The 14,204-nt window shown below is 40.2% G+C and overlaps 1 long non-coding RNA gene across 1 annotated transcript in view; it reads left to right on the top strand.

The window, feature by feature from the left end:
• LOC309636906 overlaps positions 1 to 14,204 on the top strand; it is a 382,209-nt gene that overhangs the window by 197,502 nt on the left and 170,503 nt on the right. The window lies entirely within an intron of this gene.

Below are 14,204 nucleotides of genomic sequence, written 5' to 3'. Positions count from 1 at the left end.
AAAGCCCCATCCAGGCCGCGTGGGTCCTGGGGGCAGGCGGGAGGGGCCATCCAGGAGGAGCAGGAGAGGAGAGGAGGGCGTTTGCACCACCCACTCGAGCCCAGGAAGCCTACTGGGCTCCCAGGTGAGGTCCGCTGCCCTCAGATGGGGGTGGGGGGCACGCCTGGGCCCCTTCTGTTCCTTGAGCCTAAGCCCCACCCCCCACAGCCCCCAGGGCCTTTTCAGCCCTGTGGGTCCTGAGCATAGGCCCTGCCCACTGCCCAAACCTCACCCTTGATTAGGCCCCGCCCTCCACAGCCAAGGCCTTCCTCCCTCGCTTTTTTTTTCTTTCCCTCCTCCTCTTTTTTACTATTTTGGTACTGCTGTACCTTCCAGTTGTTGATTCATCTATATTTTTATTTTTACATTCTTTCTAACATATCAGTTTCCTAATCTAATTTTATTTTTTACTTTGTTCTTTCTCTCTTTTTTTTTTTTTTTTTGCCACCCCATGAAGCTTGCAGGATCTTAATTCACGAGCCTGGGGTCGGGAGGAAGCTCCTGCACTGGGAGCTCTGAGTCCAAACCACTGGACTAACAGAGAGCCTCAGACCCCAGGGAACAGTCATTGGAGTGAGGTCTCACAGAGTTCCTCATCTCAGCACCAAGACCCAGCTCTACCCAATAGCCTACAAACTCCAGTGTTGGAAGCCTCAGGCCAAACAACCAGTAAAACAGGAACACAATCCCACTCATAAAAAAAAAAAAAAAAAAAAGAGACGGCAAAAAAAATATGTCACAGTTGAAGGAGCAAGGTAAAAACCTACAAGACCAAATAAATGAAGAGGAAATAGGCAAGCTACCTGAAAAAGAATTCAGAGTAATGATAGTAAAGATGATCCAAAATCTCAGAAATAGAATGGAAGCACAGATTGAGAAAATACAAGAAATGTTTAACAAAGATCTAGAATAACTAAAGAACAAACAGAGATGAACAACACAATAATTGAAATGAAAAATACACTAGAAGGAATCAATAACAGAATAACGGAGGCAATAGAACAAATAAGTGAGCTGGAAGACAAAATGGTGGAAATAACTGCTGAGGAGCAGAATAAAGAAAAAAGAATGAAAAGAATTGAAGACAATCTCAGAGACCTCAGGGATAACACTAAATGCACCAACATTCGAATTCTAGGGGTCCCAGAAGAAGAAGAGAAAAATAAAGGGTCTGAGAAAATATTTGAAGAGATTATAGTGGAAAACTTCCCTAACATGGGAAAGGAAATAGTCACCCAGGTCCAGGAAGCACAGAGAGTCCCATACAGGATAAACCCTAGGAAAAACACACCAAGACACATATTAATCAAACTAACAAAAATTAAATTCAAAGAAAAAATATTAAAATCAGCAAGGGAAAAACAAAAAATAACATACAAAGGAATCCCCATAAGGTTCAGCTGATTTTTCAGTGTAAACTCTGCAGGCCAGAAGGCGGTGGCAGGATATACTTAAAGTGATGAGAGAGAAAAATCTACAACCAAGATTACTCTACCCAGCAAGGATCTCATTCAGATTTAATGGAGAAGTCAAAAGCTTTTCAGACAAGCAAAAGCTAAGAGAATTCAGCACCACAAAACCAGCTTTATAACAAATGCTAAAGAAACTTCTCTAAGCGGGAAACACAAGAGAAGAAAAAGACCCACAATAACAAACCCAAAACAATTAAGAAAATGGTAATAGGAACATACATATCGATAATAACCTTGAATGTAAATGGATTAAATGCTTCAACCAAAAGACACAGACTGGCTGAATGGATACAAAAACAAGACCCATATATATGCTGTCTACAAGAGACCCACTTCAGACCTAGGGACACATACAGACTGAAAGTGAAGAGATGGAAAAAGATATTCCATGCAAATGGAAATCAAAAGAAAGCTGGAGTATCAGATACTCCAATACTCAGATAAAATAGACTTTAAAATAAAGACTTACAAGAGATAAGGAGGGACACTACATAATGATCAAAGGATCAATCCAAGAAGAAGATATAACAATTATAAATGTTCATGCACCCAACATAGGAGCACCCCAATACATAAGGCAAATGGTAACAACCATGAAAGGAGAAATTGACAGTAACACAATAATAGTAGGGGACTTTAACACCCCACGTACACCAATGGACAGATCATCCAAACAGAAAATAAATAACAAAACAAAAGTTTAAATGACACAATACACCACATAGATCTAATAGATATTTGTACAACATTCCACCGAAAACTGGCAGAATACACTTTCTTCTCAAGTGCACATGGAACATTCTCCAGGATAGATCACATCCTGGGTCACAAGTCAAGCCTCAGAAAATGTAAGAAAATTGAAATCGTATCAAGCATCTTTTCTGACCACAACGCTATAAGATTGGCAATCAGTTACAGGAAAAAAACTGTAAAAAACACAAATACATGGAGGCTAAACAGTGCACTACTAAATAACCAAGAGATCATTGAAGAAATTAAAGAAGAAATAAAAAAATACATGGAAACAAATGACAATGAAAACACAACGACCCAAAACCTATGGGACACAGCAAAAACAGTTCTAAGAGGGAAGTTTATAGCAATTCAATCTCACCTCAAGAAACAAGAAAAATCTCAAATAAACAATCTAACCCTACACTTAAAACAGCTAGAGAAAGAAGAACAAAGAAAACCCAAAGTCAGTAGAAGGAAAGAAATCATGAAGATCAGAGCAAAAATAAATGAAATAGAAATGAAGAAAACAATAACAAAGATCAATAAAACTAAAAGCTGATTCTTTGAGAAGATAAACGAAATTGATAAACCCTTAGCCAGACTCATCAAGAAAAAAAGGGAGAGGGTGCAAATCAATAAAATTAGAAATGAAAAAGGAGAAATCACAACTGACACTGCAGAAATACAAAGGCTTATAAGAGACTACTACAAACAACTATATGCCAATAAAATGGACAACCACGAAGAAATGGACAAATTCTTGGAAAGGTACAATTTTCCAAGACTGAACCAGGAAGAATTAGAAGATATAAACAGACCAATCACAAGTAAGAAATGGTAATTAAAACTCTTAAAACAAACAAAAGTTCAGGACCAGATGGCTTCAGAGGTGAATTCTATCAAACATTTAGAGAATAGCTAACACCTATCCTTCTCAAACTCTTCCAAAATATAGCAGAGGGAGGAATACTCCCAAACTCATTCTACGAGGCCACCATCACCCGGATACCAAAACCAGACGAAGATGTCACAAAAAAAGAAAACTACAGGCCAATATCACTGATGAACATAGATGTAAAAATCCTCAACAAAATACTAGCAAACAGAATCCAACAGCACATTAAATGGACCATATTATGATCAAGTGGGGTTTATCCCAGGAATGCAAGGATTCTTCAATGTATACAAATCAATCAATGTTATAAACCATATTAACAAATTGAAGGAGGAAAACCAAATGATCATCTCAGTAGATGCAGAAAAAGCTTTTGACAAAATTCAACACCCATTTATGATAAAAACCCTCCAGAAAGTAGGCATAGAGGGAACTTACCTCAACATAATAAAGGCTATATATGACAAACCCAGAGCCAACATAGTCCTCAATGGTGAAAAACTGAAAGCATTTCCTCTAAGATCAGGAACAAGACAAGGTTGCCCACTCTCACCATTATTCAACATAGTTTTGGAAGTTTTAGCCACAGCAATCAGAGAAGAAAAAGAAATAAAAGGAATACAAATCGTAAAAGAAGAAGTAAAACTGTCACTGTTTGCAGATGACATGATACTATACATAGAGAATCCTAAAGATGCTACCAGAAAACTACAAGAGCTAATCAATGAGTTTGGTAAAGTAGTAGGATACAAAATCAATGCTCAGAAATATCTTGCATTCCTATACACTAATGATGAAAAATCTGAAAGAGAAATTAAGGAAACACTCCCATTTACCATTGCAACAAAAAATAATAAAATACCTAGGAATAAACCTACCTAAGGAGACAAAAGTCCTGCATGCAGAAAACTATAAGACACTGATGAAAGAAATTAAACATGATACAAACAAATGGAGAGATATACCATAGTCTTGGATTGGAAGAATGAATATTGTGAAAATGACTACCCAAAGCAATCTACAGATTCAATGCAATCCCTATCAAACTACCAATGGCATTTTTCACAGAACTAGAACAAAAAATTTCACAATTTGTATGGAAACACAAAGGACCCCAAATAGCCAAAGCAATCTTGAGAAAGAAATGGAGCTGGAGGAATCAGGCTCCCTGACTTCAGACTATACTACAAAGCTACAGTAATCAAGACAGTATGGTACTGGCACAAAAACAGAAATATAGATCAATGGAACAGGAGAGAAACCCAGAGGTAAACCCACGCACACATGGTCACCTTATCTTTGATAAAGAAGACAAGAATATACAATGAAGAAAAGACAGCCTTTTCAAGAAGTTGTGCTGGGAAAACTGGACAGCTACATGTAAAAGAATGAAATTAGAACACTCCCTAACACCATACACAAAAATAAACTCAAAATGGATTAAAGACCTAAATGTAAGGCCAGACACTATTAAACTCTTAGAGGAAAACGTAGGCAGAACACTCTATGACATAAATCACAGCACGATCCTTTTTGACCCACCTCCTAGAGAAATGGAAATAAAAACAAAAATAAAAAATGGGACCTAATGAAACTTAAAAGCTTTTGCACAGCAAAGGAAACCATAAATGATGAAAAGACAATCCTCAGAATGGGAGAAAATATTTGCAAATGAAGCAACTGACAAAGGATTAATCTCCAAAATATACAAGCAGCTCATGCAGCTCAATATCAAAAAAACAAACAACCCAATCGAAAAATGTACAGAAGACCTAAATAGACATTTCTCCCAAGTAAATATACAGATTGCCAACAAACACATGAAAGGATGCTCAACATCAGTAGTCATTAGAGAAATGCAAATCAGAACAACAATGAGGTTTCACCTCACACCAGTCAGAATGGCCATCATCAAAAAATCTACAAACAATAAATGCTGGAGAGGGTGTGGAGAAAAGGGAACCCGCTTGCACTGTTGGTGGGAATGTAAATTGATACAGCCACTATGGAGAACAGTATGGAGGTTCCTTAAAAAACTAAAAGTAGAACTACCATACGACACAGCAATCCCACTACTGGGCATATACCCTGAGAAAACCATAGTTCAAAAAGAGTCATGTACCACAATGTTCATTGCAGCTCTACTTACAATACCCAGGACATGGAAGCAACCTAAGTGTCCATTGACAAATGAATGGATAAAGAAGATATGGCATATATACACAATGGAATATTACTCAGTCATAAAAAGAAATGAAATTGATTTATTTATAGTGAGGTGGATGGACATAGAGACTGTCATACAGAGTAAGTCAGAAAAGAAAAGCAAATACCGTATGCTAACACATATATATGGAATCTAAAAAAAAAAAAAAAAATGGCTCTGAAGAACCCGGAACCTAGGGCAGGACAGGAATAAAGACACAGACATAGAGAATGGACTTGAGGACACGGGGAGGGGAAGGGTAAGCTGGGACGAAGTGAGAGAGTGGCATGGACATATATACACTACCAAATGTAAAATAGATAGCTAGTGGGAAGCAGCCACATAACACAAGGAGTTCAGCTTGGTGCTTTGTGTCCACCTAGAGGGGTGGGAGGGAGACGCAAAAGGGAGGCGATATGGGGATATATGTATATGTATAGCTGATTCACTTTGTTATACAGCAGAAAGTAACACACAATTGTAAAGCAATTATACTCCAATAAAGATGTTAAAAGAAAAAAAGATTCGCACATGGTCTGTAGTTCTAGGACCCCCGATTTGCATCATTGTTTGCATATCCAACTCTTTCATCCTTAACAACATTATTTCAAATATTCTCCACTTCACCCAACTTCTGCCCTAACTCACTCAATAGATGTGCTGGACCCCACTTCATAAAGAAATTAAAACCCATCTCTTTGGAAGTTTTCTTCACCAAATCTTAAAAAAAAATCCCTTGTGGTACATATATTCAATGGAATTATTACTCAGCCATAAAAAAGAATGAAATAATGTCATCTGTAGCAACATGGATGGACCTAGAGATTGTCATATTGAGTGAAGTAAGTCAGATAGAGAAAGACAAATATCATATGATATCGCTTATATGTGAAATCTAAAAATGGTACAAATGAGTTTATCTACAAAACAGAAATTGAGTCACAGATTTAGAAAACAAACTTATGGTTACCAGGGTGTAAAGAGGGGGGAGGGATAAATTGGGAGATGATTGGGATTGACATATACACACTATTATATATAAAATAGGTAACTAATAAGGACCTACTATATAGCACAGGGAACTCTACTCAACACTCTGTAATGGCCTATATGGGAAAAGAATCTAAAAAGGAGTGGATATATGTATCTGTATAACTGATTCACTCTGCTGTACACCTGAAACTAACACAACATTGCAAATGAACTATACTCTAATAAAAAATTTTTTAAAATAAAAAAACAACAGAAAGAACCCAAGTGATCATCTCAATAGATGCAGAAAAAGCTTTTGACAAAATTCAACACCCATTTATCATAAAAACTCTCCAGAAAATGGGCATAGAGGGAACCTACCTCAACATAATAAAGGCCATATATGACAAACCCACAGTGAGCATCATACTCAATGGTGAAAAACTGAAAGCATTTCCACTAGGATCAGGAAGAAGACAAGGATGTCCACTCTCGCCACTCTTATTCAACATAGTTTTGGAAGTCCTAGCTGCAGTAATCAGAGAAGAAAAAGAAATAAAAGGAATACAAATTGGAAAAGAAGAAGTAAAACTGTCACTATTTGCCAATGACATGATACTACACATAGAAAATCCTAAAGATGCCACCAGAAAACTACTAGAACTAATCAATGAATTTGGTAAGGTTGCAGGATACAAAATTAATGCACAGAAATCTCTGGCATTCTTATACACCAACAACGAAAAATCAGAAAGAGATATTAAGGAAACACTCCCATTCACCATTGCAACAAAAAGAGTAAAATACCTAGGAATAAACCTGCCTAAGGAGGTGAAAGACTTGTACTCAGAAAACTATAAAACACTGATGAAAGAAATTAAAGATGATACAAACAGATGGAGAGATATACCATGTTCTTGGATTGGAAGAATCAACATTGTGAAAATGACTATACTACCCAAAGCAATCTACAGATTCAGTGCAATCCCTATCAAACCACCAATGGCATTCTTCACAGAATTAGAACAAAAAATCTTACAATTCGTATGGAAACACAAAAGACCCCGAATAGCCAAAGCAATCTTGAGAAAGAAAAACGGAGCTGGAGGAATCAGGCTCCCTGACTTCAAATTATACCACAAAGCTACAGTAATCAAGAGAGTATGGCACTGACACAAAAACAGAAATATAGATCAATGGTACAGGATAGTATGCCCAGAGATAAAACCACACACATATGGGCACCTAATTTACAACAAAGGAGGCAAGAACATACAATGGAGAAAAGACAGCCTCTTCAATAAGTGGTGCTGGGAAAACTGGACAGCTACACATAAAAGAATGAAATTACAACACTACCTAACACCATACACAAAAATAAACTCCAAATGGATTAAAGACTTAAATGTAAGACCAGACACTATAAAACTTTTAGAGGAAAACATAGGAAAAACACTCTGACATAAACCACAGCAAGGTCCTTTTTTTGACCCACCTCCTAGAGTAACAGAAATAAAAACAAAAATAAACAAATGGGACTTAATTAAACTTAAAAGCTTTTGCACAGCAAAGGAAACCATAAACAAGAGAAAAAGACAACCCTCAGAATGGGAGAAAATATTTGCAAATGAAACAACAGACAAAGGATTAATCTCCAAAATATACAAACAGCTCATGGAGCTCAATATCAAAAAAACAAACAATCCAAATTAAAAATGGGCAGAAGACCTAAATAGACATTTCACCAAGGAAGACATACAGATGGCCAAGAGGCACATGAAAAGATGCTCAACATCACTAATTATTAGAGAAATGCAAATCAAAACTACAATGAGGTAATCACCTCATGCCAGTCAGAATGGCCATTATCAAAAAAGCTAGAAACAATAAATGCTGGAAATGGTGTGGTGAAAAGGGAACCCTCCTACACTGTTGGTAGGAATGTAAATTGATACAGCCACTATGGAAAACAGTATGGAGGTTCCCTAAAAAACTAAAAATAGAACTACCATATGACCCAGCAATCCCACTGTTAGGTATATACCCTGAGAAAACCATAATTCAGAAAGAGACATGGGGCTTCCCTGGTGGCGCAGTGGTTAAGAATCCGCCTGCCAATCCAGGGCACATGGGTTCAAGCCCTGGTCCGGGAGGATCCCACATGCCGCGGAGCAACTGAGCCTGTGTGCCACAACTACTCAGCCTGCACTCTGGAGCCCACATGCCACAACTACTGAAGCCAATGCGCCTAGAGTCCGTGCTCCTCAACAAGAGAAGCCACTGAAATGAGAAGCCTGCGCACCACAACGAAGAGTAGCCCCTGCTCACCACAACTAGAGAAAGCCCGTGTGCAGCAATGAAGACCCAAAGCAGCCAAAAATAAATAAATAAAATAAATTTAAAGAAAAGAGACATGCACCACAATGTTCATTACAGCTCTATTTACAATAGCCAGGACGTGGAACCAACCCAGATGCCCATCAACAGATGGATGGAAGAAGAAGATGTGGCACATATATACAATGGAATATTACTCAGCCATAAAAAGAAACGAAATTGAATTATTTGTAGTGAGGTGGATGGACCTAGAGTCCGTCATACAGAGTGAAGTAAGTCAGAAAGAGAAAAACAAATACCGTATGCTAACGCATATATATGGAATCTAAAAAAAAAGGGGGGGGGTAACTGATCAACCCAGTTGCAGGGCAGGAATAAAGAGTTAGACATAGAGAATGGAATTGATGACATGGGGTGGGAGGGGGAAGCTGAGGCGAAGTGAAAGTAGCATTGACGTACATACACTGCCAAACGTAAAATGGTTGGTGGGAAGCAGCAGCATAGCACAGGGAGATCGGCTCGGTGCTTTGGGATGACCTAGAGGGGTGGGATAGGGAGGATGGGAAGGAGGCTCAAGAGGAAGGGGATATGGGGACATGTGTATTCATATGGCTGATTTGCTTTGTTGTGCAACAGAAACTAACACGGTACTGTGAAGCAATTATACTCCAATAAAGAGCTATTTAAAAATAATAAAAATAAAATAAAATAGGGAGAAGGTGAAACAAATGTAATCACACGCACCCTTAAAAGTGGAAGAGGAGGGCAGAAGAGTCAGTCAGAGAGATTAAAAAAAAAAGCCAGGAGTTGGGCCGTTCCAGAATTCTCTTTCAAGATTCAGATGCCAGGGTGAGACTGTCTGACTGCTTTCTTGGGTCTCGTGCTCACTTTGGGGCCAGAGTACATTGAAAAGGGGGTAATTCTCTAAGGCAGAATCTGGGTGTTGCTAAATGGGGAGCTGGGGAGAGGGCTGCTGGGAGTCAATCAGCAAGGGTCATATAAATGGCCTTAAGCTTCGAGGTTTCTTTCTGCAGATAGTTGCTATGACTGATAACATAGACGAAGGGTTAGATGTCTGGACCCAGAGGCAATACTGCAAAGGCCAGATGAGTTGGAGAGTCAATAGTCTTGGGTTCAGTATTGGGTGGTGATAACCCCATTGGATCGTCTCTTTTGGGGGATGAGCTATAGATGCAAGGTACACCCAGTGGGTAGATAAGTGGAACTCATAGTATGTCCTGAAGGATACTGGCCTAGTGTCCAACTTTGGGAAGTACTGAGCTTCGAGGTACGGGGTCTACTTTTGTGTCCTTGCAGTTGGCCCCATGACTTAACATCATGCAGTATGTGTCCTGATAAAATAAGAGCCTGCCAGCCCACATGTTTTGGACTTTGGGCCCCTTGAGAGTTTGAACCCTCAGCAGGGCCAGATTATTTATCTGCACATTGTAAGTCCCTCATCAATATTGAAAGTCTACTAGCTCACATTGGTCTTGCTGCTTCCAAACAGATCTTGACTAATGCTAACAGTTCCCTCTAAGGGATCCTGATGTGCTGAGAAGGCGCAGAGCTGACTGGGGGTTGTACTGACACGCCGTGCACTGAGATGAAGGGTGCTTTCTAGTGTGAGATTCTATGCGTCATGTTTTACACGTAGTTTTTTAAATTAATTTTTATTAGAGTATAGCTGATTTACAATGTTGTGTTAGTTTCTGCTGTACAGCAAAGCGAATCAGTTATACATATACTTATATCCACTCTTTTAGATTCTTTTCCCGTATAGGTCATTACAGAGTATTTTTATCTGTACTGTCATCATCTCACTTTGCTTAAGAGGAAACTTCATCTGGGGAAGTTAGCTGAATTGCTCAAGGTCACCAAGTTAATACGTTGGCAAGTTTAGGATGCCCACTCAATTCCCCAGGTCAGCGACTCAGCTGCTCTAAATGTACTGCTCTGAATGTACTCCAGCCTGACTCCGGAAAGAAACCTGGAATGGGACCCTCGTGCCTTGTGCTTTGAAGGAATCGATTCCTGCTTTTTCTTAGAAAGGAAAATATTAAGTACAGTTGTTTTTTACTGACAGTTAGATTACCCAGTGGTGTGAGCTTTACATACCTAGTTAGGCCTTTCTGGAAACAGGAGGTAATTTCAAAACACTGTGTTTGCCAGTCTGTTTCAAAAGGCCCACTGATTCTTGTAAATATTTTGTTTCAGGATAGTAGCATGGAGTTCGTCTTTGGGAACCTCGATTCGGATCCTGTCTCTTCCACTAATTGGCTATGTCTCTGGACAAGTTTTTTGTTTATTTTATTTATCTTGTTTAAAGATTTTTTTTTGATATGGACCATTTTTAAAGTCTTTATTGAATTTGTTACAATACTGCTTCTGTTTTATCTTTTGGTTTTTTGGCCGTGAGGCATGCGGGATCTTAGCTCCCGGACCAGGAATCGAACCCACACCCCCTGCATTGGAAGGTGAAGTCTTAACCACTGGACCACCAGGGAAGTCCCTGGACAAGTTTTCTGAACACCTCTGAGCTCTGGCTTCCTGCACCTACCTCAGAGAATTGTTGTGAGGCTTGAGGTCATGCATCTGTAGTGTCCAGCAGGTGGGAAGTGGACTATAATAAAAACGTAGGTTACCTGGAGCACAGGGTTGTGGAAGCTACAGGGGTCTCAGAATCTACAGGGAACCACAGTGTTTTACTAACCTCTGGCTTTGACCAAAGTAGAAGCTGACCAGAGATGATCTTTAATATTTTCTTAGAGGATTATTCACCATAAACTGTTTATTTATCTAAATAAATGTAAAGCTTCCTATTCATAGGCACATGTTGTTTTGGAATAAAATAAATGACCACAGTACTTAACTTCCAAGTCAGTGTCTACAAGGATCCCTTGTAGGTAAGCTGGGGAGTCCAGAGCCTCTGGGAGAGGGGGCGGGACAGCATGAACCCTACAGGGGGCGAGTGCACTGACCTGGGAAACTCAAGACTCTGATTGTGGAGTAGGGAGCTTCCTTTCTGTGATCAGCTCCCCTGGGGTTGCTGCTATACCCACCCTTGCTATTATCAGCCATATGCAAGTTAGCCAACCCCAGCATGCTGATTCTGTATGTGAGCAGTGTTGGCTTATGGTGCTATGGCCAGAACTGGAACTTAGCATTGTAATTTGTAATTTGTAAACTCTCCTAGGGTAGACAAAATGGGACCGGCTCCAAATTTTTGAACAGGGAGCATAGTGGGTCACAACTTGAGGGCTTACCGTGTGCCAGCACTAGTCTAGGCACTGTATTTATATGAGTTCATTTAATTTTTTTCAGTAACTATGCAATAGTATTGCCTATACCCAAACCCATCAGAGTGTTTACAAACTACAGTCCCTGCCCATTTCACTGAGTGGGATGGTGGGGCCCAGGTGACTCGCCCTTGGATTCAGTAAGATTGCTTGAACCAGTTTGGTTGCTTGAACTAGTTTGAGAAAGTTTCTCTTCTTTGCAACCAGACATCCCTGACGAAGACAACTACGAGTGAGAAGGGTTAACTGACAGTTGCTAACTAAACCCCTTCCTCCCTGAGCTATAGGAAGCAGTTAAGAGTACACTTAAAATTGGAATGGAAATAATGTGTATATTATGTGAATAAAGTAGCCTTGAGATTTTTTTTTTTAGTTTAGGTTTACAGTAAAACCCCGCTGCAACAGACCTTTACTTAAAAGCCGTACATATGCAGCATAGTTGTAAAGAGTCCTTTTTATGCCTCTATCACTGGCTAGCTCTGAGGTCTTGAGCATACTACCTCGCCACTCTGAGCCTCTGTATCGTCATCATTTGTAACAGTGGTACCTACAGTAAAGGACATTTGATTTTTAGCCACTCGGCATCTCTCCTCCTCCCCTCTTGTAACAGAGCCATAATTACCTTTTGGGGAATGACTTTCACCCTTTAAGTGCAGTCTTGGTGGAACTGTTAATAAAGGTGGTCTGCCCTCCTCTAGCCAAAAGACAGGCATGTTCTCTCCAGGAATTTGAGTCTTGAATTATGCAAGGGTTGATAAAAATTTTTTGGTTGAAGCTGTGAGTCTCTGGAAGGGTACAAGTAACAGAAAACCCAATTTAGAGTAGTTTAATCAGATAGAGTCTGGTTTTCTTGCATAAACAATCTGGAGGTGGGCAGCCACTAGTGTTGTTTTAGCTGCTCAGTGATGTCTGGGCTGGGATATTTGTGCTATTTTTGGTCTTTCCCTCCTGATCACAAAGTGACTGCAGAAGTGCCAGCATTGCATCTGGGTTCTAGGCAGGCAAAGGAGATGAGGCGAAAGCTTCAGTTGTTTCTGTCCTTCTTATCAGGAAAGTGCAATCTTTCCCAGAAAGCTCCCAGGTATCTTCTTCATGTCTTCTGACTGGAACTGTGTCTCATGGCTACCCCTAGCTGCAAGGGGGCTGGCAGAGTTTCCAGCCTCTGTAGGGGAAGGCAGCAAGGGAAAAGGATTAAAAACAGTCATTGAGAATAACCAGCCAATAGCATCTACCACCCCATTGGCCACACTGAACAGACTATTGATTCCTTCCTCCTACCTGGATCCCAAAAGTTGCCCAAGTCTCTGCACCTTCTAAACCTAATTCTTTTTTTTTTAATAAATTTATTTATTTATTTGTTTTTATATTTGGCTGTGTTGGGTCTTTACTGCTGTGCGCAGGCTTTCTCTAGTTGAGGCGAGCAGGGGCTACTCTTCGTTGTGGTGCGCGGGCTTCTCATTGTCCTGGCTTCTCTTGCTGTGGAGCAGGGCTCTAGGCGCGCAGGCTGCAGTAGTTGTGGCTCGTGGGCTCAGTAGTTGTGGCTCTCAAGCTCTAGAGCACAGGCTCAGTAGTTGAGGCACCCGGGCTTAGTTGCTCTGGGGCATGTGGAATCTTCCCGGAACAGGGCTTGAACCCATGTCCCCTGCACTGGCAGGCAGGTTCCCAACCACTGCGCCACCAGGGAAGCCCTAAACCTAATTCTTAAGCTTTTAATTCCATGAGCTGTCTCACAGACCTCTGTGTAAATCCTCAATATCAACCTCTGTTGCTTGCAAACAGAAAATTCTGACAGACCTCCCCTATAAGTGTTACTGTAAGTGGACAATAAGTGTTAGTGACAATTATTTCCCCCAAGGTTGCATAGCTAGTTCATGCTGGTTGATGGGACTTAGACTCAGCTCTTATCTTCCAAACCCCTGTACTCTCCATGTCAGGGAATCTACCTCCCAGGCTTCAGTTTATTAAAAACTGTACTTACTCTGCAAATGCAGAGGAACACATCCACCAAGAGAAACAAGAATAAGGGCTGGGCTGCATTTTTTAGAAACTTTCTTGAAATCGTGGGTGCTGGGAAGGGAGGTGGGAATGCCTGCTCCTTACCCACCCCCAGGTTCAGACCAACACAATGGTTACTTCAAATGAGTAATAAAGAAAAGACTGTTCCATGCTTCCCAGAATAGCTGGGCCCTTGAACTGTGGCACAAACAACTTCCAGTTAGAGCCAGCCCCCTGCCAGGAAGAGGACGGGA

Source organism: Balaenoptera physalus (genome assembly GCF_965194825.1).
Source record: "Balaenoptera physalus genome assembly, chromosome: 10".
NCBI lineage: Eukaryota > Metazoa > Chordata > Mammalia > Artiodactyla > Balaenopteridae > Balaenoptera > Balaenoptera physalus.
The sequence above is the reverse complement of the archived record's forward strand: the minus strand, read 5'-3'. Positions and strand labels throughout refer to the sequence as shown.